General features: G+C 46.6%; 1 long non-coding RNA gene across 3 annotated transcripts in view; it reads left to right on the top strand.

The window, feature by feature from the left end:
- Positions 1 to 574: 574 nt before the first annotated feature.
- The window catches only part of LOC128351031 (uncharacterized), a 40,702-nt gene continuing 17,889 nt past the window's right edge, over positions 575 to 23,387 (top strand). For 2 of the 3 annotated variants that reach the window (XR_008319559.1, XR_008319560.1), the window contains exon 1: positions 21,709 to 21,899. This is a non-coding gene — a long non-coding RNA (uncharacterized LOC128351031). Of the gene's footprint in view, positions 651 to 5,026; positions 5,102 to 21,708; positions 21,900 to 23,387 lie in introns of those variants that run through there. The other variant, XR_008319561.1, reaches the window with a different exon arrangement.

Genomic DNA, 23,387 nt, shown 5'->3' on the forward strand with positions numbered 1-23,387 from the left:
TCCACCCCTCCCCTCCTTGTTGCAGTGGTGGGGCAGCAAGAGGCTTAATCTCTTGCCACCGTCGCCAGCAGCGGCAGTTTTAAAATTAAATTAAATTAAATTAAATTAAATTAAATTAAAAGTTTAGAACAAAATAAACAAACTTTTCCCCCCTCCCAAGATTTGCTGCTCCTCCAGGATTTGCTGCCATCGGCAATTGCCTGCACTGCCTCTACGGTAAACCGCCATTGGGAAAAGCGCTGTATACTTTCTGAATGTTAGTAATAGTATCACTAATAGTAATGGGATATAGATGCCAGAATTAATAACAATAAAAATACATGAAACCAAGCAACGTTAAAGCAACATTTCAATATGTACAAAGAAAATATTTATGGTAAGAAATGAAACCTAGCGCTTTGGTCCTAAGTGGTCTGAGGTTTGTTGAATATGCACATTTTAATAATCTTTCTAATCCTTTCCCCCACTTGCACATTTTATCTGGCACAGCAACCTAGCCAGTGCAGAGGGAAATTTATCCTAGCTGAAGTTGATATTAAAATAAACTATGTCGCCTTTTCTCTTGATTTATCATAGGAACTATCGAGTGGCATGCCACCATGATCGGCTTGGTGACTTTCGGAACTGCTGATATAAAAAATCACAGGAAAGTGTACCTAAGAGTAAGCCTATCTCAGTGCTAGCTGCGGTTGTTATTTATTCAGGTTCCTACTGAGCTCTCACCCAAACACTCATCTTCAATAAAAGCTCTAGGATTTCATAAATTTGAAAAATCTGAACTTTTATCAAGCAGCATGATTTGCATGTGATTACAGACTAGATGTAGGCTATGCAATGCTGGTGCATATATTATCCACATTTGTTGGGATTTATACAGTGCCTGAGAAAATATAAGGTGGAGACTAAAATGCCAGGATGCTATGAGGAAGAAGATACCCCGAGTCCAGCTCAGCTTTGTCACCCTCTAGCATAGGCCTGCACAACAGAAGACCCGGAGGCTGGACTTGGCCCATGGGGACTTTTTTGCTGGTCCACAACTAAAAATATCCTGCAGCAACAGCAGGAGCCATGAGAAGTTCTGTCCCAATGACAAGCAACAGTGGCTTAATGGAGTTTAAAGAGAAGAGAGCTGGTCTTGTGGTAGCAAGCATAAATTGCCTCCCTTGAGCAGGGTCTACCCTGGTTTGCATTTGAGTCCAAGACTACATGTGAACATTAAGACATTCCCCTTAGGGGATGGCTGCTCTGGGAAGAGCATCTGCAAACTTGCATGCAGAAGGTCCCAGTTTCCCTTCCTGGCATCTCCAAGATAGGGCTGAGAGAGACTCCTGCCAGCAGTCTTGGAGAAGCCACTGCCAGTCTGTGTAGACGATAGTGAGCTAGATGGACCAATGGTCCAACTCAGTATAAGGAAGCTTCCTGTGTTCCTAATATTGTTTTCTGCCTTAGGCAGGTAGGTTGCTTAAATGTCCAGAATTCAAAGGCAGCTTCCTATGTTCCTATGCTGAGTTGCCCACTTGATGTCCCTGTCCATCTTGGTGACCCTGTCCTTGGGCCAGAGGTTATCAAGATGGTATGCTGCTTCCATCTTGGCACTCTCAAATATGCTTCTTTCCAAGGTGCCCCCATGGTAAAAGCCATGGGATAAAAGCCATGGGATGAGACTCATAGGAACATAGGAAGCTGCCATATACTGAGTCAGACCATTGGTCCATCTAGTTCAGTATTGTCTACACAGACTGGCACCTTCTTCCTCAAGGTTGCAGGCAGGAATCTTTCTCAGACCATTCTTGGAGATGCCAGGGAGGGAACTTGGAACCTTCTGTTCTTCCCAGAGCAGCTCCATCCCCTGAGGGGAATATCTTACAGTGCTCATACATCAAGCCTCCCATTCATATGCAACCAGGGCAGACCCTGCTTAGCTAAGGGGACAAGTCATGCTTGCTACCACAAGACCAGCTCTCCTCTCCAGACTCCTCCTGCAGTCTGGAAAGCACCCTGGTCCAAAAGCACTTGTCAGTAGTTTGGGGCTGCCATGCACTCCAGGGCGTTTTCTAGATTACACACTACAACAGGGGTAAAATCAGCTCGGCAAGATCATATTGAAAATGATCCTCAGAATCTCAAACGGGAAAATACAGCTCCTTTTTTTGCGGCACACATGCAATGTTGTAGCACTATAATGCAAAGATAAAATCCAAAGTAAGGCATCAGAAATGTGAAGGGCACCTTGCTGTCAGCGTAGGGACTGCGGTGTCACAACACAGGAAGTATGGAAGCACACTTAGCAGATCTGGTAGTGACACTGTTGTGTAGGGTTAAATCTGGAAAGCGCCCAGGTGCCCCACTGACTGGGCAGGGACAGAGCCTATTTTCTGTCTACTGTCCTTGGTTAAAATGGTAGGTCCTTTGATGTGGTAACAAGATCCACAAATAACTAATAAAGCCTTTCATTAATATTTTAAATAATCAATTTTAAAGTAATAGCGTTCTAAAAATCGACTTCAGCCTCTGCATGCCACATCATGGTTGGTTTTGGCCCACTAGGGCATTTGAATTGTTCAGCTCGGCTCTAGCAGGACCAACACATGCAGTCCAAAGCATGGGTTGTGCAGGTGACGGAGTAGGGTGGATGTGTGGAAGAGCCACACCTGTTGGTGCCACCATGCTCCCTGACCATGTTTCCAGGTATCCTCACATTCAGCACTTATCTGCATAGATGAGAGCTGAATATGGGGAGAATTTCTCCCCACAATTTGGAATCCCTGGGCCTGTTCAGACGAGCACTGGCCACAACATGTGATAAGGCTGGGGATGTGCTGAAAGAGTGCCCACCCTGATGTCACCGGAGGAGATCCCACTGCAATCTCAGAGAGAACTTTCGTTGTGTGAGGGGGGCGTTCATCTGAATCGCCTCTCTGTACATGCTACAAACCCCTGGCTTTTGGAGCATATGTTGAAGGGTGATTCAGATGAATGTGCACCTCCTGTGACTAAGAAATGCCCCAAGAGTGGATCAAGACATCCTCCGGTGATGTCAGGGCAGGCACGCTCTTGCCGTGACTTTGTCTTGCTTGCCTGTTGCAGCAAGTGTTGATCTGAACCAGCTGTCAATTGGTTAGAGGAGTCTAGGCTGAACCCTTCCCTGTCATGAAGTATTTCCAGACAGCAGGCTTTATCACAGGTTTACTGTGAGGCTTTATAGCGAGTTTGAATTTGTCTCCCAAAACAGATACAAAAAGTGGATTCCCCCCCCACTGCCGACATAAATCAGGTTGCACTCTAACACACAATGAAAAACCCAAATTGTGTTTCAGAGCTCACAAGTTCTTTGGGGTGAAATCTGGCCGATATGTGAATGCACGCCCTCTATTCCGGAAGAGAAGTGAGCTAAAAGCTCAGTCTGGAAATGCTCATGCTAGTTTTCGACCATCAGGGAATTGCAGAGATGGGAGAACAGTCAAGATGCACTCTCCCACTTGTACCTGTACCCTGAAATAGTTCAGTCCAGGAAAAGCTTTCTCACAGTTCTGCTGAATGTTAAACCCGGCCCCATACTGTTCAATTTCAGTTTACCTGGGCTCTGCACTAACTCCCATCCATGTCTGGAGCCCTCATGCTGGATAAATATGCAGTGGATTGTTCCCCCAGGTGTCAGTATCTATTCAGCTGCTTGACCCGAGACAGATTGGAACAGCCCGTTTTGTTTCAACTCTTAACAGACACCAATTCAGTAATAAAAAGGGAGCCTGGTGAATGCATGGAATAATAAAGTCCCATCCAACTCCTGTTTTCTAGCAGGCAGTTTCTGCTTTGTTTTCAGTGCTGTTTTCTTGCCGCAATAAAGATGCACAGCAGGTTAGCCAGGCCCACCCTTCCAGCACAGCAATTGTGAGTGTGATGTGACAAATCAGGCAAGCACTTGTTTTTGCTGTTATCTACAAAGGTCTGCCATAGCTAGCTGTGCCGTCTTGCCTTTTTCCTTCCATTAACGTTCACAGATTGAATATCTGATCTCCACTTATGTGCTCTGGTCCCATTATTCGAGGAGCTGCATTTCTCTCTTCCTCTCATCTCTCCTGTTTGGCTTCCTTGTCACACTTTTGTTAAACTTAGTGATATTTATCAGGGGGAAAAAGCCCCTTCCTCACACTGGTGATAGAAACACAAGTTGAGTATTTTGCCTCTCCCTCTTCTTTTCTCTCTCTCTCTTTCACCAACAACCTTATGAAGGGGATCAGGCTGTAGCTCAGTGGTAGAGCATCTGCTCTACATGCAGAGAGTACCGGGTTCAATCCCTGGCATCTTCAAGTCGGGATGGGGAAGACTCCTGTGTGCAAGCCTGGAGAGCCACTGATATTTGGAGTAGACAATGGTGTGGATCTCGTGATCGGCTTAGCCCACTCTCCCTGCCGATGATCAGGCAGGGAGCCCTGGGTGGCTGGATTGGCCACCCACACAACTGCCAGCTCCATTACGGAGCCGGTGGGGGCTGCGGGGATAGGGGGCCACGCGACCCCCAGAAGTTCCAGGATGCCCCATGTGAGTGCATGGGGCATCCTGGAGAGACCCCCGAGCCCAGGGCAGCCTCCTGGCTGGGGGTCTCCTCATGTGTTCCCATGGCGCAGAGCCACACCGCAGCAACACACAACCAAAACACGTGTGTTAGCAGAGTGCTTGCTCCTCAAACCTGGGCTAAGGGGAGGGGGAATTAATGGCGTTTGCTGCCAGGAGCCACGCAGCTCCCGTTGGAGCACATGGCCTCCAAAAAGCAGGCTAGGCTCCCTTAGCCCGCATTTTGGCAGTTGTGAGAATCGGCCCATTATTAAGCTAGATGGTCTGACTCAGTATAAGGCAGCTTTCAATGTTCCTGTGATTTAGCTTTGGAGGTGGGTGGGTTACACATCCTCTGAATACTGCTTCGACTGCCGTATTTACCCGAATACAAGACGGCTCTGAATTTAAGACAAGCCTCTTAAAAACAGAAGTTAAATATAGGTTATACCTATATTTTCTCAACAGGAAGAGGACTCTGAATTTAAGATGACCGCCTGCTTTCAAACATCAAAGAACTTGGAAAAAACTTAAGTCGTGGATTCAGGTAAATACACTACTATGGATTTTTATATACCACTTTCAACAAAAGTTCTCAAAGCGGTTTACACAGAAAAAGAAAAAAACAAAACAAGATAGATAAAATAATGGGAGGAGAGCTGGTCTTGTGGTAGCAAGCATGACCTGTCCCCATAGCTAAGCAGGGTCTGCCCTGGCTGCATCTGAATGGGAGACTTGATGTGTGAGCACTGCAAGATATTCCCCTCAGGGGATGAAGCTGCTCTGGGAAGAGCATCTAGGTTCCATGTTCTCTCCCTGGCTTCTCCAAGATAGGGCTGAGAGAGATTCCTGCCTGCAACCTTGGAGAAGCCGCTGCCAGTCTGTGAAGACAATACTGAGCTAGATAGACCAACAGTCTGACTCAGTATATGGCACTTTCCTATGTTCCTAAGATGCCCCGCCCTGTCCCAAACAGGCTCACAGTGTAAAAAAAAAAATAAGGTAGACACCAGCAACCACCACTGGAGGGATGTTGTGCTGGGGCTTGACAGTTGCTCTCCTGCTAAGGACAAGAGAATTGCTGCAAAAATAAGATAACCACGCCTTTCAAAGGTGCCTCTTTTAAGACATGCTGAGGCTATTTCCACAATCCCTGGAAAGTGGGCTAAGGGATCTTAGCCTGCTTTCCAGGGATTGTGGGAACCACTAGGCTCGCAGGTGAGCCCGGTGCTCCCAAGGCGGCCAGCCCGCCTAATTCCCCCTCCCCTTAAATGAGGTTAACGGAGCGAGCGCTCTGTTAACCTCATTTGGTTGCTCATGTGGCATGTGGCGACACATGAGGAGACCACTGGCCAGGAGGCTGAAAGCAGCCTCCCGGGCTCGGGGGTTTCTCCAGCATGCCCCACACACTTGCATGGGGCATCCTGGAACTTCCGGGGGTCGCGTGGCCCCCGATCCCTGCAGCCCCCGCCGACTCCGTGACGGAGCCGGCAGTCATCTGGGTGGCCAATCCGGCCGCCCAGGGCTGCCTTTTGATTGTCTGTGGAGAGAGTGGGCTAAGCCCACTCTCCCCGCAGACCAGGAAGAAGCTCTTCTCACTGACTGTGAGAAGAGCTTTGCTATGTGATTTGGCTGCTGTGGCTCAGTGGAAGAGCACCTGCTCTGTATGCAGAAGGTCCCAGGTTCACTCTCTGGCAGCATTTCCAAGTAGGGCTGGGAAAGACTCCAGCCTGAAACCTTGGAGAGCCGCTGCCAGTCAGTGTAGGCAATACTGAGCGTGAAGGATTCAGTGGTCTGACTGTGTAAGGTGGGTTCTTATGGTGTCCTAGTCCTACGCCATAGCAGCCAGTTGCCTTCCCCAAAGACTTTGCAGTCAGACGTTTTTAAAAAGAGGTACAAAGAAAGAGATACCGATCAAAAGCAGGAAGTTTAAAAAGCAAATTGAAATACCAATACAGCTACACCCATTCATCGATTTCCCTTTTAGGACCAGTCTATAAACAGCTGTAATGCTCTTCACGGACTGTCATTTAAACTAAGGGTATTTTCATACATGTATTTTCCCAACAAGCAGCTGATACTCTGCAGTACCTTTTTGCAGGTCTGAATTATGGGGAAGGTCTGATGTGTTTTTCAGTTGTGGATCAATCGGAATTTAACATGCCTCAGGGAAAAACAAAACATTAACATAACATAACATAACATAACATAACATAACAAGACAGAACTTGAGATGACCCTGAATTCAACATGACTCTTGGCCATGATCTGGTTCGCTATGAGTCTTTATCACAAAGTGACTGTAAACAGCTCACAATTAAAAGGTGGGGGGAAAGGTTACATAATTCATGGGTCTGACAGATAATTGTAAACATGACATAAGTGGTAGGCCTGTACAGCTAAATACGTCGGATCTGATCGGACCTCATGTGGCTCTCCAAAATTGGTGGCTTAGATCATGGCAGAACAGAAATCTGGCATTTCCTGATGTTTCTGTCAGACTCCAGTTAATTGGCCAGTGGGCTGCTCCTAGCTGAGTGGCAGTTCACTGGCCATATAACCTGTGTCCAACAGGAATGTCAGAACTCTGAAAGAGATCAGACATGACAGCCGGGAGTTCAGTCAGAGATTCTGACCGCTAGGGCTCCCTGCTGTCATGTCTGAACTTATTCCAATCATGCCCAACAGAGGGCGTATTGGGTCAGATGTGCCTCTTGGACCAGCGCATATTATTCTACGGAATTCTCTGCCATAGAATGTGGTGAAGGCCACTGGCTTGGATGGCTTTAAAAGGGGCTTAGACACATTCACGGAGAACAGGTCTATCAGTGGCTACTAGTCTGGTGGCTGTGGGCCACCTCCAGCCTCAGAGACAAGATGCCTCTAAATACCAGTTGCAGGGGAGCAACAGTAAGAGAGAGGGCATGCCCTCACCTCTTGCTTGTGGGCTTCTCAGAGGCATCTGGTGGGCCACTGTGTGAAACAGGATACTGGACGATTGACCTTGGGCCTGATCCAGCAGGGCTTTCTTATGTTCTGCACAGCCTTAATAAGTGCATACCTGCCAATATGTCTCCATTTCCCCATCCAGGTGATGTCAGCAGGTCTTTAAGTGATGCTGAGATCAAAACAGCTTTCTATATACAGAAGAATATTCCAGATCCAATCCAATAGTCTTTGGAAGAGCTTTACTTCTCACTTAACACAGCAAAAATAGTTTACTCTCACTCAGCTAGGGACTGATGAGGAAACATGAATATCTCTTGGGATGAACAAAGATCAGGAGGTCTGTGCATTAATGTCACTCTACTTCACAACCACGTTGAATTTATTTATAGATTTTATTTATGGAACTACAGAGCCCCCTGGAAAATACTGGCCTGGGGACAATATTTTCCTTGATGAAGAACGTTGTCTCCTTTATCATCTGGAAATGTGACAGGTTGAGCTATTATTCACTTTGCACTGGGACTGCAGCATCTGCAGCCAGGATTTTGTGCCAGGATTTTGCTTCCTGGATCCTCTGATGCAGGCTTTTGTATGGTTTACAGTCCTTGTGGGAACCTCTCAGGCCCACCTACAACCATCAAAAGGCAAGAAAGAACACCTGCACAGTACAGCATTAGCCCTATTCAGGCTTCATGTCCAGCCCTATTCAGATGTTAGGAGCAAGAGGCTGTATGCTGTAATTGTGAGCGATGCACTTGGTGTGTGTGTGAGTGAGAGGTGGGTTGGGGCGGGACTTCTGACATGCTCCCAGAAGCTTGTTCTTGTGTACAGCCTCTTTCTCCTAATATCCGAATAGGGCTTTCAACACTTATACGGCAAGTTGGGAGTTTACAGAGGTATAGGGCATATGCTCAACAGCAGCAAAATGCTTCCATTCAGGCAAGTCACATTCGAAACGTAAACAGCAAGGGGAGCAGTCTCACAGAAACTAACAACCCGAAAAAACTGCAGTTTTCTTACACTGCTTATACGCTGTCATAGCACTATATCGCAGTGATTAAATATGAAACAAGGCATCGGAAATGTGAACGACACCCTGATGTCAGTGTAGGGACTGCGGTGTCACAACACAGCAAGTGTGGAAGCACACTTCTGAGATACGATGTGACTCCGTTGCAGGGTCTGATCTGGAAAGCGCCCAGGTCTGTAAAGAGGTACAGTTATCCACGCGTTATGTTGAGCACAGGTACAGCACTACACTTCCTATCTGTACCATGCACTGAGGACTCTGTACCCAGGTTCACTTTTAACACAAACACTGGTACAGTCATTCACACAAAAACATCTACGAGTGTACAGACATCTGTACACTCATACAACATAATGTCTGCATAGAGCATATGTTGTATGGGGGGAAGTGAGATTGAATCCTCTGACCCTTTCCTGAGAGGAGAACTGGTCTTGTGGTAGCAAGCATGACTTGTCCCCTTAGCTAAGCAGGGTCTGCCCTGGTTGCATATGAATGGGAGACTAGAAGTGTGAGCACTGTAAGATATTCCTCTCAGGGGATGGAGCTGTTCTGGGAAGAGCAGAAGGTTCCAAGTTGCCTCCCTGGCTTCTCCAAGATAGGGCTGAGAGAGATTCCTGCCTGCAAACCTGGAGAAGCTGCTGTCAGTCTGTGAAGACAGTACTGAGCTAAATAGACCAATGGTCTGACTCAGTATATGGCAGCTTCCTAGGTTCCCTCCCTACGCACAGTCAGTATAACTTCTGAAAGAGCCTATATGCATATGCACTATATGTGTATAGGCTCTGTACACATGACCAGGGATGAGCATAGCCTCTTTCAGAAACTGTGGTGAATATGTATAGTAAGGGGGCCAGGGCCAGAGGGTATGACCCCACTCTCCCAATGTACACTGTACAACACCCTAATGTGAACAGCAGTCTTTAGCTAGCTTACCAATCCTTTTGTTAGACAGATTCCCGCTCACAGTGCTGAAGGCCAGCTTGATGTTTCCCAAGTCATTTCCTAATGGCTCTGAAGCATTTGGAACAGAGAAGCCATGAAGGGTAATGAAGGATACCTGTAAAATTCACCTGATGGGAGGAACTGATGTATGATTCACCATCCTCCTCCCCACCCCCAAAGGGGGCATTTGTGTAGCCTGTGTAAAGAAACAGCTGGCGTGAGACAGAGAGACAGAAATGATTTTTGGATGCACCTCGAGAATGGACAGGCTAGGCCAGAGCACAGAGCTAGCTGGCCAGATCTGGCTTTAAAAAAGCCAAATTCTGGCTTACGGCCCATTTGACCCACAAGTATACCCCTTAGGTTCTGGCAACCTTTGCGCAGAACACCAGGAGCTTTCCCAGGCAGCAGGTTTACTGCGAATTCGAATCTGCACCCCCAAACGACACAAAAAGTGGATTATTTTTAGCCTGGACATAAATTGGGCTAGGTTCTCATGTGCAATGAAAAACCCGAATAATGTGTGAAATGCTCCCCAATATGTCACATGGACTTTGGGCATGAATCTGGCTGATGTGTGAACACACACCCTCCATTCAGGTGGAGAAGCAAGCTAAAGGCCTTGTCTGAGAATGCTTGTGAGGGTTCAGGCCAGGGTTTGCTTTCTGGGAACTGATGTAACCTGTTTCTGTGCTTATAGGAGTGTTCACTATTGCCACTGAATCTAATGGTCAACTTATATACAGTATTTACCCAAAAAGGAGACAACTCTGCATTTAACACAACCCCCTTACAAATAGAGGTTAAGTATTTACCAAAAAAGAATAGGACTCTGAATTTAAGATAAACCCTTCCCTCGATTTCTAACAATCAAAGAACTTGGAAAAACCTAGTCTTGGATTCAGATAAACATGGTGGTTATAAATAAGCAAATATTACAAAGACACCACATATCTCCAGTGATCTCACCTTCAAGGCAAATCAGAATTCAAGTGTTGCTGTATCCCTGGAACTTCTCACCACTCAGAGAAGCAGTGCCAGGGCCAATAACAATATTATAATTCAAGCACAGTCCTTCTTTCTGCATTCCTCTTTTCTCTGGGTTCAGGAGTGTACAGTGAAGTTGGTAGCAGCTTTTTCAACCTGCTGCAGCCAGATAGTCAGACAGGACCCACCTTCTGTAGGTCGGAGACTACATCAGATAAATGCTGGGAGAGTGAAAGCCTTGTGGGATGTTGCTACTGAATAAAGATGGTGAAACTGTTGTGGACCCCCTGACCCCAACATTCAACCCAGAGCCACCAACCCAGAATTATATGGAACCCAGGCCTGTGTCTGATTCCATTTTATTAAGAAATCAATTAATGCCTGAATTCAGATGACCTAACCAGTACATGAAACCCAAAATTTCATGACTGCCTGGTGAATGGTTTGTGAAGGCAGGGGCAGTCTAGCATTGTTTATCAGTGTTTGTGGAACTCACAAGAGACACAATGGATCTTGCTTGATTACCAGTCTCACACTGCTGAAATTAACTTGCTCTCCAGTAATCCCCTTACCTCACTGACAGGATGCTTCTGCCTTAATCAAATGTATTGATTAACTCGCCTCACACATGTACCCCTTTTGATGTTACTTTAAATATTCTTTTGTTATAATTACACACTAGATAGATGTACACAAGAAGTAATTTAATTGTTGTCTCACACAAGTAGGGCTAATTCTTTCACTAACTCCTGACTTTTAACATTCTTGGGACCAAGAGGCAAATTTACTTTGGAAATGACAACAGAACAATTCTCTGCTAACAGGAGATGAACTGAGACCCTGTTTACCCTGGACTGACCAAATATCCAGAAATAATTTTGAGAATTAAAAGACAATATCCAGAGGATAACAGGAATGAACACCTTTTGTGATCCAGGAGACTGTAATGGACCTCAAAGGATGGAACCACTATGAGAAGAAGTCTCTGGACATGGCAGATTAGCAATCTTGCCTAACAAGCAAACTTGCTTAAGCGCCTTCCCAGAGTTTGCTGCTAAGCCGTGGGGCAACAAGCAGGAACTCTGTCCATGGACAGGAACTGTCTGTGACTTCTGCTGAGCAGTGAGAAGTCAAGACTTCCCCAGCCATGGAGCTCTCACTCTCTGCCTTGCTCTGAGCAAACTGTCTGCTTGACCATCTCTCCTTCAGCTTTCTCACCACTCTCAAAGCCTCTGACCCTGGTAGTATGCTGCTTCCACAAGCCTTGGATTCCTCTTCCCTTCTCTCTACTAATCACTGCCATCCCTCTCCTAAGCCCTCTCTCCTTCCTTCTTTCTCTGCTTCTCTCTAAATGTTTTATTAGGATCTGTTAGATTATTAGATAGCTGTAATTACTGATTGCACACACACATGTTAGTTAGGCACATTACACTACACTCCTTGGAGAAAGAGCGGGATATAAAGGTAAAAATTAGTTAAAATTAAAAAGAAAGCACAACATATAGAGAGAATGGAGAGACAGAGGTGTAGAGAGACCTGTGGAAGTACAGGAAGGGGAGTGAGCATGCTGTGGGGCAGAGAGAAAAGAGGGGGGCAGCAGAGATAGGGATGCAGACAGTTCTGGCTCAATGATCTCGTGCATCTGAGGCAAGGACAACCAGCTGCTTGCCCACATGGCACTAGCCCCACTTCCTGAGGCAAAGCCAATACCACCCCACCCCTTACCTCCTTCACCAGCCCACCCACCACCCTCCATGTGTTTCCTGTCATGCCTGGAACTAGCACTTATGAAGGCAGGTGGGTGATACCTAGAGGGTGAAGCGGGTTGTCTGGAATCACCCCCCCTCGGTACACCCATCTCTTCTTGGCACACCCATGCCTGTAGCCATTGCCTCACTTTTCCTCATTGGCAAGCCACCCCTGGACGCAGTGATCTGTGGGTGGGAAGGTAGAAAAAGAGAGGAGTAATGCAGAGAAGGGGGTACAGAGAGAGAAACGTAAGCCATGAGGCTGTGCGATAGGCAGAAGAAATGAAAGGAGGGAGGAGTAACAGAAAAATGAGTTCAGATAAACTGGGATGGTGCAGAGAGAGATGAGAGAGTACACTCGGAGGTGCAGAGGGGGGAGTGAGGGTTAGCAGAGAATGGGTTAAAAGAAAACACCAAATCAAAGTGAAAAGAAAACAGGTTTTCTGTGGTTAATGTAATGATATGGCTCTCTTGGGTTAGTAAAATATAAAAGTGTCATGAATGATTTAGGTTATGCACCCCAGCTCTAATGAAAAGGCAGTATATGGAATTCTAACCTTTGCAAAGGGCAGTTTCCACCAAAACAAAAGGGAATTAAATCAACAAACCATGCAGTTGGCAGCCTCTCTTTCTTTCTAATCAAGCAGAACAGGCAGAGTTTGGGTCTTTCGTGGCTGAATCTGAATCCCCCTCACCCCCAGTAGTGGGAGAAAATCCATTTTCTGGGTTTATCGCTTGCAAATCGTTACTTGTCTTAGTTGCTTGTGATGACCAAAAATGGTCTCCAGACAACCAGAGAGAGAGAGAGAGAGAGAGAAAGAGAGAGAGAGAGAGAGAGAGAGAAGGTTTTCTAAACAGAAATGCCTTTGGTTCATATGCTTTTCATTCTTTCCAATTGTTCTTGTATTGCAAATTAGGGATGTGCCCAAAAGTGCTTCGGTGCCGGTGGAGGTGGTTTTTTAAGGGCAGGGGAGGGTGCACTCACCCCTCCTGCCACATTTCCCCTGCTGGCACTCCATTATTTTCAATCCCCTCGGGATGGCAGCATTCCTCCCTGCCGCCCCATTGCCCTCACCGGCCAGAAGTGGCTGGAAGTACCGATCGTGCATGTGCCCATAGCATGCATGCGGGCACACGCGATGGGTGCACATGCAATTGGTACTTCCGACCACTTTCGGCTGATGAGGGCAATGGGGCGGCAGGGAGGAACGCTGCCGTCCTGAGGGGATTGAAAATAACGGAGCACCGACAGGGGAAATGCGGCAGGAGGAGTGAGTGCACCCTCCCCCACCCTTAAAGAACCACCCCCCACCGGTGCTGAAATGCCGAAATGGCCCCTGGAGCCAAAACGTTTCGGAGGCCTTTGTAACGGCCTCCAAAATGTTTCGGGCTCAAACCTACCACAAATGACCAAATAGTTGTGAACAGTTGGGCTAGTAAATTGCTTGGTGACTCATATAACTTGTAGATTTACTGACAAAGCAGGAAAGCTGCTTTTCCATGTAAAAGACTTAAAGCAGCACTGCACTCCTCTTTCTGTCTTCCTTTAGGGCTGCAGAGTACTTCAATTAAAGAATGACTTTCTAAAACCTGGCATGTTGTAACAAAGGCTGAGTTAGCATTATATGTGGATGAGGCAATTCTCACGATGGATGAACCCTAAAGGAGCCCAGCCCGGTTTTCATCCATCGTGAGAACCACCATGCTCGTGGGCGAGCCCGGTGGTTCTCTGGCAGCTAGCCGGCCAAAGAAGCCCTCCCCTTAACTCAGGGTTTTCTGGTTGCTCCGCTAACCTGGGTTTTCTGGTCGTGTGCCACTGCAGCATGGCTCCGTGGCATGGTGACACATGAGGAGACCCCCACTGGGAGGCTAAACAAGCCTCCCAGTCCCGGGGGTCTCTCCAGGATGCCCTGCACGCTTGCGCAGGGCATCCTGGAACTTCCTGGGGCTGCGTGGCCCCTGATCCCCGCAGCCTCCACTGGCTCCGTGACGGAGCCAGCAGTTGTGTGGGCAGCCAATTCGGCTGCCCAGGGCTTGGAGGCTGCTCACTTTCCCCGCAGACCCACAGATCTAACCGATCGTGAGAAGAGCTTCGATATCTGCAAAAGCATTGTCATGAAAGAAAGAATCTTAATTTTAAAAAGAAAGAAAGAAAGACTGTCCTGACTTTTAGAGTTGTTTGAGAGCTTAAGCGTCTGCCACATGCAGTGGTGGTTCTTTTGGGGGGCATGGGTGTCTGTTTCCAGACACAGGTGGGATGGCCATCTGTGGGCAATGGCAGCTAGTAGTTCCTGGGATGCAGGCGGGGTATTAGGCAGGGCAGGTGATGGATGGAGCCATAGGTATTGAGAGGTGGAGCCGACGACGGCAGTGCAGGAGGCAGAGCCAATTGTGGGCAGCTGTGGAAGTGGAGCCAGGACTATGAGGGTGCCTTAGCAATAACTGGCAAAGTGTTGTTTTGTAGCCAACAAGTGGGATCAAAATACAAACACAGACACAGTCACAGACACGCACACACAAATCTCAATTGTTCATCAAAAGAGATACAGATAAATATGGAAAACATCAGTTGCTTTATAGTGCTTAATAGGACTACAGTGGTGTGTAGATTTGTATCTAACACGGCAGGATCAACATACAAGCGCATGTGCATGTGCACATGCATGTGCACACACACACACACACACACACACAATTGTACAAGCCACAAGTAAAAGCATAGACCAGTTACAAATAGGCCGCTTCTGTGAAGAGTAAATATGTTCTGAAGTCATCAGGGCAGCTCTGTCTAGGGATGTGCGAGCTGGCTCAAAATCGAGGCAGTTTGCAATTGAACTGGCTCAGAGGTTTGACCGTGAACCAAACCAGGTCCAGTTCAGTCCAAGTTCGGTATGACCTGGGTCATGCAAATGGGCAATGCATATGCATGGAGGTCAAACAAATGGCCTCCTTGCATGTACAGAGGCTAGAAATGGGCCGATGAAGGCCTGAACCAGCCACGGGATGGCTGATGACACTTAGAGGGAGGCTGGCGCTGCTGCTGCCACCCCCCACCATGAGTAATTTTTTAAACTTTTAACTCCACTGTAGGAGCTTCAAACTGGGCCTGAGCTGGTTTGAATTAGAATGGAGTTAGGGGGCCCGGTTCTGGAGGTTGCGGTACTGAGCTAGTCCGGTCTGGTTCGAATCCAGTTTGGATTCTAATGGAACTAGGAGGGTTTTGTGCATACCCCTAGTTCTGTCCGCCTGATTATTAAAAAAAGAAAGGAAGAGTAGTACTTATAAACAACTAACAGTCTGAAGAAAGAAAGAACTCTGATCCACCGTGGTACAGTAGTTAGTGTGCTGGACTAGGCTGGGGAAATCCAAGTTCAAATCCCCACTCAGCCATGAAACTCACTGGGTGGCACTGGGACAGTCACTTCTCTCTCACCATAGCCTTCCTCAAAGGGCCATGTGCATCACTCTGGGCTTCTTGGAGGAAGCACAGGCTAAACATGTGAAAGTAAATAAATCTATATAAGCCACACAGGTAAAGCATAGATCAGCTACAAAAGTGGAGAAAAAATGCTTTCTGAGGTTACAAGTGCAGCTTTGCCTGCCTGTTTCAAAGATGCATACATAAATAGTAGAAAAATTGCAGGCTTTTCAGTGATGCTTGCTAATGCTATGAACCATTTCCTGTAGCTTAGAGGACACCATGAGAAGCAAGGATGCATGTGGACACCCTCTCCCTACTCCATGCCTGCTGAACAGCTGGGTGCTACTCTCTGCCCACCTTGGGTGCCCACCACTTAGCCTAGGTGTCCATTCAAGAAAGCAACAAATGTGTTTAAAAAATATATTATTTTATTGTTTTAAGAAAAATACAAATGGAGAGAAATAAACAGAAAAGGGGAAAAAAGCGCGGGGGGGGGGGATGAAACAAGATAATAAAAAACAGCATATATAAAGATTCTCAATACAGTCTATATACATCAACCTGAATGCCTTCAACCAACATGTCTCTCCCCTCTACTCTACAAATTATTGTCTGCAGAACTGCAAGTTAACAAAAATGATATTCTTACTATCTGCATTAATTTCCTCTACAAAGAAAAGCTGAATTTCAGATGAGGTACCAATCCCCATGATATATTATATTATATTATATTATATTATATTAAATTAATTATTAAAACTTTTATACCACCCTTCCAAAAGGCTCAGGGCGGTTTACATTAAAACACCATTAAAATAAGTTAATAATTAAAACAAAAATTATAAAGCATAAACAACGATTAACAATTAAAAATATCGTAAAACAGAACAATTTAAAAACAAGTTTTAAAAAGCTGAGAAAGCCTGGTTGAAGAAATATGTTTTTAGGTGTTTTTAAAAAATAGCCAGAGATGGGGAGGATCGTATCTCAGCAGGGAGCGCATTCCACAGTCTTGGGGCAGCAGCCGAGAAGGCCCGTCTCTGTGTAGCCACCAAACGAGTTGGCGGCAACTGGAGACGGACCTCCTCAAGTGACCTCAATGGGCGGTGGGGCTCATAATGAAGAAAATGCTCTCTCAAATACCCAGGGCCTAAGCCGTTTAGGGCTTTATAAGTTATAACTAGCATTTTGTATTTTGCCCGGAAACCTATTGGCAGCCAGTGTAGCTCCATCAACAAAGGAGTAATGTGGTCTCTCTGAGATGACCCAGAGACCAACCTGGCTGCCGCATTCTGAACCGAGTGAAGTTTCCGGACTATGTACAAAGGCAGCCCCAGGTAGAGCGCATTACAGAAATCCAGTCTGGAGATTACCAACAAATGTACCACTGTTTTGAGGTCATTGATCTCAAGAAACGTGCACAGCTGGCGTATCAGCCAGAGCTGATAGAAAGCACCCCTGGCCACCACCTCCACCTGAGAAACCAGGGAGAGGTGTGAATCCAGAAGTACTCCCAGACTGCGAACCTGTTCCTTTTGGGGAAGTGTGACCCCGACTAGAATAGGCAGATCAAAATTGTCCCTAGAGTTCTGATCCCGCACAATAAGTACCTCCGTCTTATCTGGATTCAGCTTCAGGTTATTCTCCCTCATCCAGCCCATTATTGCTTCCAGGCAGGCATTTAGGGAGGATATGCCAACTCCTGAAGAAGTTGACATGGAGAAGTAGATCTGGGTGTCATCAGCATACTGGTAACACCCAGCTCCAAATCCCCTGATGATCTCTCCCAGCGGTTCCATGTAGATATTAAAAAGCATTGGAGAGAGTATGGAACCTTGAGGGACACCATACTTAAGCTCAGATTTTGAAGAGCAACAATCTCCACTCGACACCATCTGGAATCTGTCCGAGAGGTAGGAGCGGAACCACTGAAAAACAGTGCCTCCCACCCCCAACACCCTCAGACGTTCCAGAAGGATACTATGGTCGATAGTATCACAAGCAGCCGAGAGATCCAAGAGGACCAAAAGAGTCACACCTCCTCTGTCAATTGCCAATTGGAGATCATCCATCAGGCCGACCAAGGCAGTCTCCACCCCATAGCCCGCCGGAAAACCAGTTTTAAATGGGTCTAGATAATCAGTTTCCCCCAAGACCGCCTAGAGCTGAGAGGCCACCACCCTCTCAATTACCTTGCCCAGCCATGGGAGATTGGAAACTGGCCTATAATTGCTCAACTCTGAGGGATCTAATGCAGGCTTCTTTAGAAGAGGTCTAATAATTGCCTCCTTAAGACAAGGAGGCATCCTGCCCTCCCTCAGAGAAGCATTTATGATTTCTACCAGGCCGCCTTCAACAACCTCCCTGCTAGATAGAACAAGCCATGTTGGACAAGGGTCAAGGGAACAAGTGGTAGGCCTCACCGCTCCAAGCAGCTTGTCCACATCATCAGGAGTCACAAACTGAAATTGATCCAGTCGAATCGTATAAGAGGAGTTGGACACCTCCAGTTCAGACATCAAATTAATTGTGGAGTCTCCATCTAAGTTGGCCCGAATCCGAGAGATTTTGTCTGTGAAAAATTCATTAAACACACCACAGCGGGTAACTGATGCTTCCAAATTCTGGTTCAAGGGAGAGGGGGCAGATACTAGTCCTCTCACAACCCTGAACAACTCCGCTGGATGTGAACGCACAGAGGCAATACGGGCAGAAAAGAACCGCTTCTTTGCCGCAAGTATCGCCTGAGCAAAGATCTTTAAATGTGCTCCATGTCATAATCTGTCGGATTCAAGTTGAGTTTTTCTCCACTTGCGCTCTAGTCGCCTACCTTGCCGCTTCAGCCCCCGTAGATCTTCCGTATACCAAAGGGCGAATTCTGTCAGGCAGCGGGGCGATCGGTACACCAACAGAAGTCCCAATCTATCCCTGGTCCCCAAACTCAAGTACACACATTCAATATGGTCCGATACCCTAACAGGGACCCTGGTAAGGGAGCTGTTATCCTTATAGACCACAGCCACTCCACCTCCCCGCCCACGTCCCCTCACCTGCTCCTCTACAGAATATCCTGGAGGGAGAAGCTGGGACCAAACTGGACCACTAGCCTCCCCCAACCAAGTCTTGGTAATACACACCAGGTCGGCCCCGTCATCCATGATCAAATCATGGATGAGTTCAGATTTATTTTGGACCAACCTGGCATTGCAGAGGAGCAAGGTAAGGTTATGTGGAATGTTGGCAGTGCTCCCTGAGGTCAAAGAGCTGGCAGGACAGCTGGAAAGGGAGACATCTATTAGCTTTCTGACTACCCTTCCCCTGGAACATCCTGCTGACCTGCCAACGTTACTTCTTTTATTCCCTACCACCACCGGAATAGCTGCCCCACATTCAGCGAAGGCGCTCCCATCTCCAGACAAACCCCCACACATTGCAACTTCAACCCAACCTCAGCACAACCTAAAACTGATTAGAGAGAAACCCCACTATTGAATGCCTCCCCCTATACAAATAGTTGGACAGAGTGTTCAGCCCTCTCCCTTGTTTCTCCCCCGAAGTGGTTCCCCCAAAGGGGACCCCGCCGATGGTGGGCCTGCCGCCACTGGCAGTCTTCCTATATAGGCTGAGCAGCAAGCTCAGCAGGTGGAACCAGGGAAAAACTGACCAGTCACCCCTGCAGCCCCAGTCCTGCAAAGCCTCTCTGCAAGCAGTCCCGGGGGGAGGCAGATGGCATCCGGGGGGGGGGGGCAGAAGAGAAGAGGCTGCCAGGCAGGCACCCCAGTCCCACACCCTGGGGTAGATGGTATCCTCTTCTCTTCCTCTCCAGCAGGCTTTTGGGGGGAGAATATTGAATACATGGTCCCCATATTTGAAGGGGAAAAAATCCTCAAATTTCTTTTTAATATATGCAGTTATTTTGGCCATAGATGTATATTCCCAAAGTTTAAGATGCCATTCATCTAAAGTCGGAATAAAATTTGTTTTCCAACAGAAAGAATAAAGGATTTTTGCCACCATTATCATAAAGAAAGTTCAGTGTGTTTTGCAGGAATATGTAGTTTAGTAAAATTGACCTTGAAAGTTTCCAGGAGAAAAGGGAAATCTGTATGCAAAATTTGCTGCATCTTAGAATGCATTGTTTCCCCAAAATTTTGAGCTTTTTTACATGTCTACCACATGTGATCGAAAACATTTGTCTGCACCATACATTTCCAACAATCTCCAGGGTAGTTATTGTCCATCTTTGAAATCATTGCTGGAGTAATATACCAACAAATGTTTTTAATAGAGATCAATTCCTTAATCCTTGCCCAAAGAACCATGACCACCAGTGGACATATTAATGTTACAGATACCGGCCACAATTCAATAAAAACCTGCTTAGCTCTCTGCATAGCAAATTGATTTTAAAATTTATTTTCCTCCCAACATAATCCATTCCTTCTCTACGCCACACCCACATGGAAAGCCACTTCTGCAATTATTTGAAAAGCAGTTTGAACTCAGAAGTCAATGTGTAACCCCTCTTCTTATTCAAGAAAAGAAGCCCCCCCCTTTTTATGACAGTGTAATTCCACCAGTGGTTGAAAAAATTCTGTTGCCAAACTTAAAGGATAAGTAAGCATTAAGTCTCAAAACATGCATCACACACACACACACACACACACACACACACACACACACCCCTACACATAAGTAGAAATAAATTCCAAATGCAGGTTTACAAAAGGACAAATCACAGAACCATATGGTATTTCTACAATATTATCATACAACTATTATACAATAGCTTTGCTTGTTCAAGGTAGCATGTGGCTTAAGAAGAACAAAACCCCCAGTCTCTCTCTTGTCCCAAAAGGACTCTAGTATTGTCCATACCGCTCTTATATCTCAAGGATATGAGAGACAAGGAAGGCAGTGGCAGATATGGAATGTGTTCCTCAGCTTGTCCAAGGTCTTGAAATGGTGCATGAAGACCAGCTGCAAAAATAGAAGCAAGCTCATAAAGCAAAGTGTTTCAAAGCCTCCTTTTCCTTCTCTCAGATCAGGAGCAACTCTGCTTCTGGCTGGTGCAGCCAACTCTAGAAGATTCTGAGGCTCTACACACGATTGGTGTGTAGAGCTGGGAGGGGTTCAGTGGAGAGAGTGGGCACCTCTTGTCCAGTTAGCAGAGGGGAAGCAACATATAAATAGAAGTAGTATTAGTAGAAGAAGAAGAAAGCGGGCAAGCTTTGGCAATGACAGGCCTGGCTGCATCCTTCAGTGGGAGAGAGTTATGGACGAAGGCCAAGTTGCTCTGAAGTTATCCATCACTGCAAGGGACCTCTTGCCTGCTTATGTGTTTCTTATTGATTAATAATCTCTCTCCTTTAAAAATGCCAAAGAGATGATGTACAACATTTATGTGAACATTAATACAAGCTATTTAAAACAGTCACAACAGTAAAATCCGAGAACAAAATCTCAGTTCAAAACGTGCAGCACCAATACAAGTTATCATCTAGACTCAGATTCTCAGCTGAGGGGAACAGGTGGGTTTAGCCAGTGGCATGCAGAGGTGCAGGTCCTTGGCCTTGGTGGCCTCTTTCCCTTGGAGGGCTCCAGTGCACCGGCCCCACAGCCAACACGGGCTCTGCAATGCCTCCTCTGTGCCCGGCACGTGCTGGCAGCATGGGGCTGGTCACTGTTGGGAGGCTCGCCTGGCCATTGGGAAGCTCCTAGAGCTGGGACAGGCTGCCTGCTACAGCTCTTCCCACCTGACTATCAGCTGTTTGATGGGTGGGCAGGGCTTCCAGAGGCCTCTCTGCTGGCCTCCCTGAAGCTCCCCAGCATGGGCTGGCAGGCTGCCTGAAGACAGCAAAGAAGATCGAGGCAGAGTGGCCCGTGCTCACTGCCCACCAGAGAGCTGTGCACTTACTGGTATGCTGCCTGTGCCTGCCTCCTCCTCAGACCTAGTAATGGAAGTTATGTGATTTCCTTTTTGTGGTTATTCCCCCCCCCCCACTTGGTATATTTATGGAAAGGCTTGCCATAGGGCTTTGATAGGCACAGATGTAGGGCAGGATGTGAGGGCTCCATACATATAATTTAAAGTGAATTGGCTACTCTCTTGATTTTTAATATTTTTTTGAATTTTTTAAAAAACAAGTCCTATAACTGGCTTATTTCATGGCAGAAAATCACCAAAATGTCTGGAACTGAAGCCGCTCCTTGGACCATCATTCCACCCTCAACTGGAGGAATCTATCCTTTGTCTTCATAAAAAAGGGTAAAGCACTTCCCTTTTTGCTCCATCCCTTCGATCTCCTGGAATGGCTTGGCATAGGGCTTTGATATTGAGCACAGATGTAGGACAGGGTGGGAGAGCTCTGTGTATTTAATTTGAAGCAAAAGGGTCAATTTAGCAATAGCACTAGCAATAGCACTTACATTTATATACCGCTCTATAGCCGGAGCTCTCTAAGCGGTTTACAATGATTTTTTTAGCATATTGCCCCCAACATTCTGGGTACTAAATTACTTCTGGGTAATTTAATGATTAATTAAGTTTTCCCCTATTGCAATAAAGCTGCCAGAAAAGTTATCTCTATCCATAGTGACTTCACACCTACTACTTCACACCTAGTGAAAGTAGAGTTGTTAACACCTGCAGAAACAAATAATATATATTTAAATAAATGCACCATACTCAAGTTGGTTTGCTGTCTAGAAGGTCTGAGTGGGAACTGTGAAGCAAAGGTCATGTGCTGTGGTTTTAACTCCCCCCGCTCCTTACAATATGCACTATATGTCCCACCTGGTTTGTGATCCAGATGTGTGTTTGAACTGTGGAGTAAGGGACACAATTCCTGTCTGCCCGCACCAATGGGAAGCTGTGTGAAACCATAGGGCTAGTGAGGGAGAGGGGGGAGAGGATGCTGATTTTGCAAGGGGGCACCCCAGTAACCCACTAGGTCCAGGCTCCAAAATTACGTAGCTGCACCTCTGGTGGAGTGTAACAAAGGAATAATGGCAGACATCTGGATTGCTGCTGAACTGGTACAACAGCATTTTCTGTTTTATGGGGGAGGTGGTTTTCTGTGATTTCCCCCCTTCCCACTTCATCTCTCTGTGCCTGCTGAAAATATGTCCCTGTGGGTTGTGGGACCTTCAGGGACATTTTTGGGAGGCACAGAAGGCTGCAGAGGGAAGGGGGGAATAATTGAAAATCATTCCCCCTCATGCACAAGAAAATGCTTTTGCAGAGTGTTACTCTGGATGTTGGACAATGTCCTCTTAGGGCTGAAGGACAGAATTCCAACAATTAGGCCTCAGAGTCCTCTTCAGATAGACAAGAGGAAGAGAGCACTGACCCTGTGACTAGCAGGCAGCACCAAATCTTTGATTGGACAGGTCTCAGATACCAGGAGCTTGGTCTTCTCCCTTTGCATGCCCAACAGAACAATGAGTAGCATCGAGACTAAGTTAGTCACGACTAAGTCACATTGCAAAGAGTGGGGCTTTAGTTAGTCATGACTAGCTTTTCTCATTGATTTCAATGATAGTCATGACTAACTAGTCTGGATACTCTCCAGTATATTTTGCTTGCTATTCTGCAGCCAGAGGCAGCTCCTCTATGAGGCAAACTGAGGCAATTGCTTCTGGTGGTGCTGTTGGGAGGGCTGCTATTTAGGGAGGGAAAATGAGCCCCCTCTGCCACCGTCATGTGCCTCTGGCCCTGGCTGTTGGTGTTAATCTCGGATAGGAGTCAGCATTG

The sequence above is a fragment of the Hemicordylus capensis genome, chromosome 3 (genome assembly GCF_027244095.1).
Source record: "Hemicordylus capensis ecotype Gifberg chromosome 3, rHemCap1.1.pri, whole genome shotgun sequence".
Taxonomy (NCBI): Eukaryota; Metazoa; Chordata; class Lepidosauria; order Squamata; family Cordylidae; genus Hemicordylus; species Hemicordylus capensis.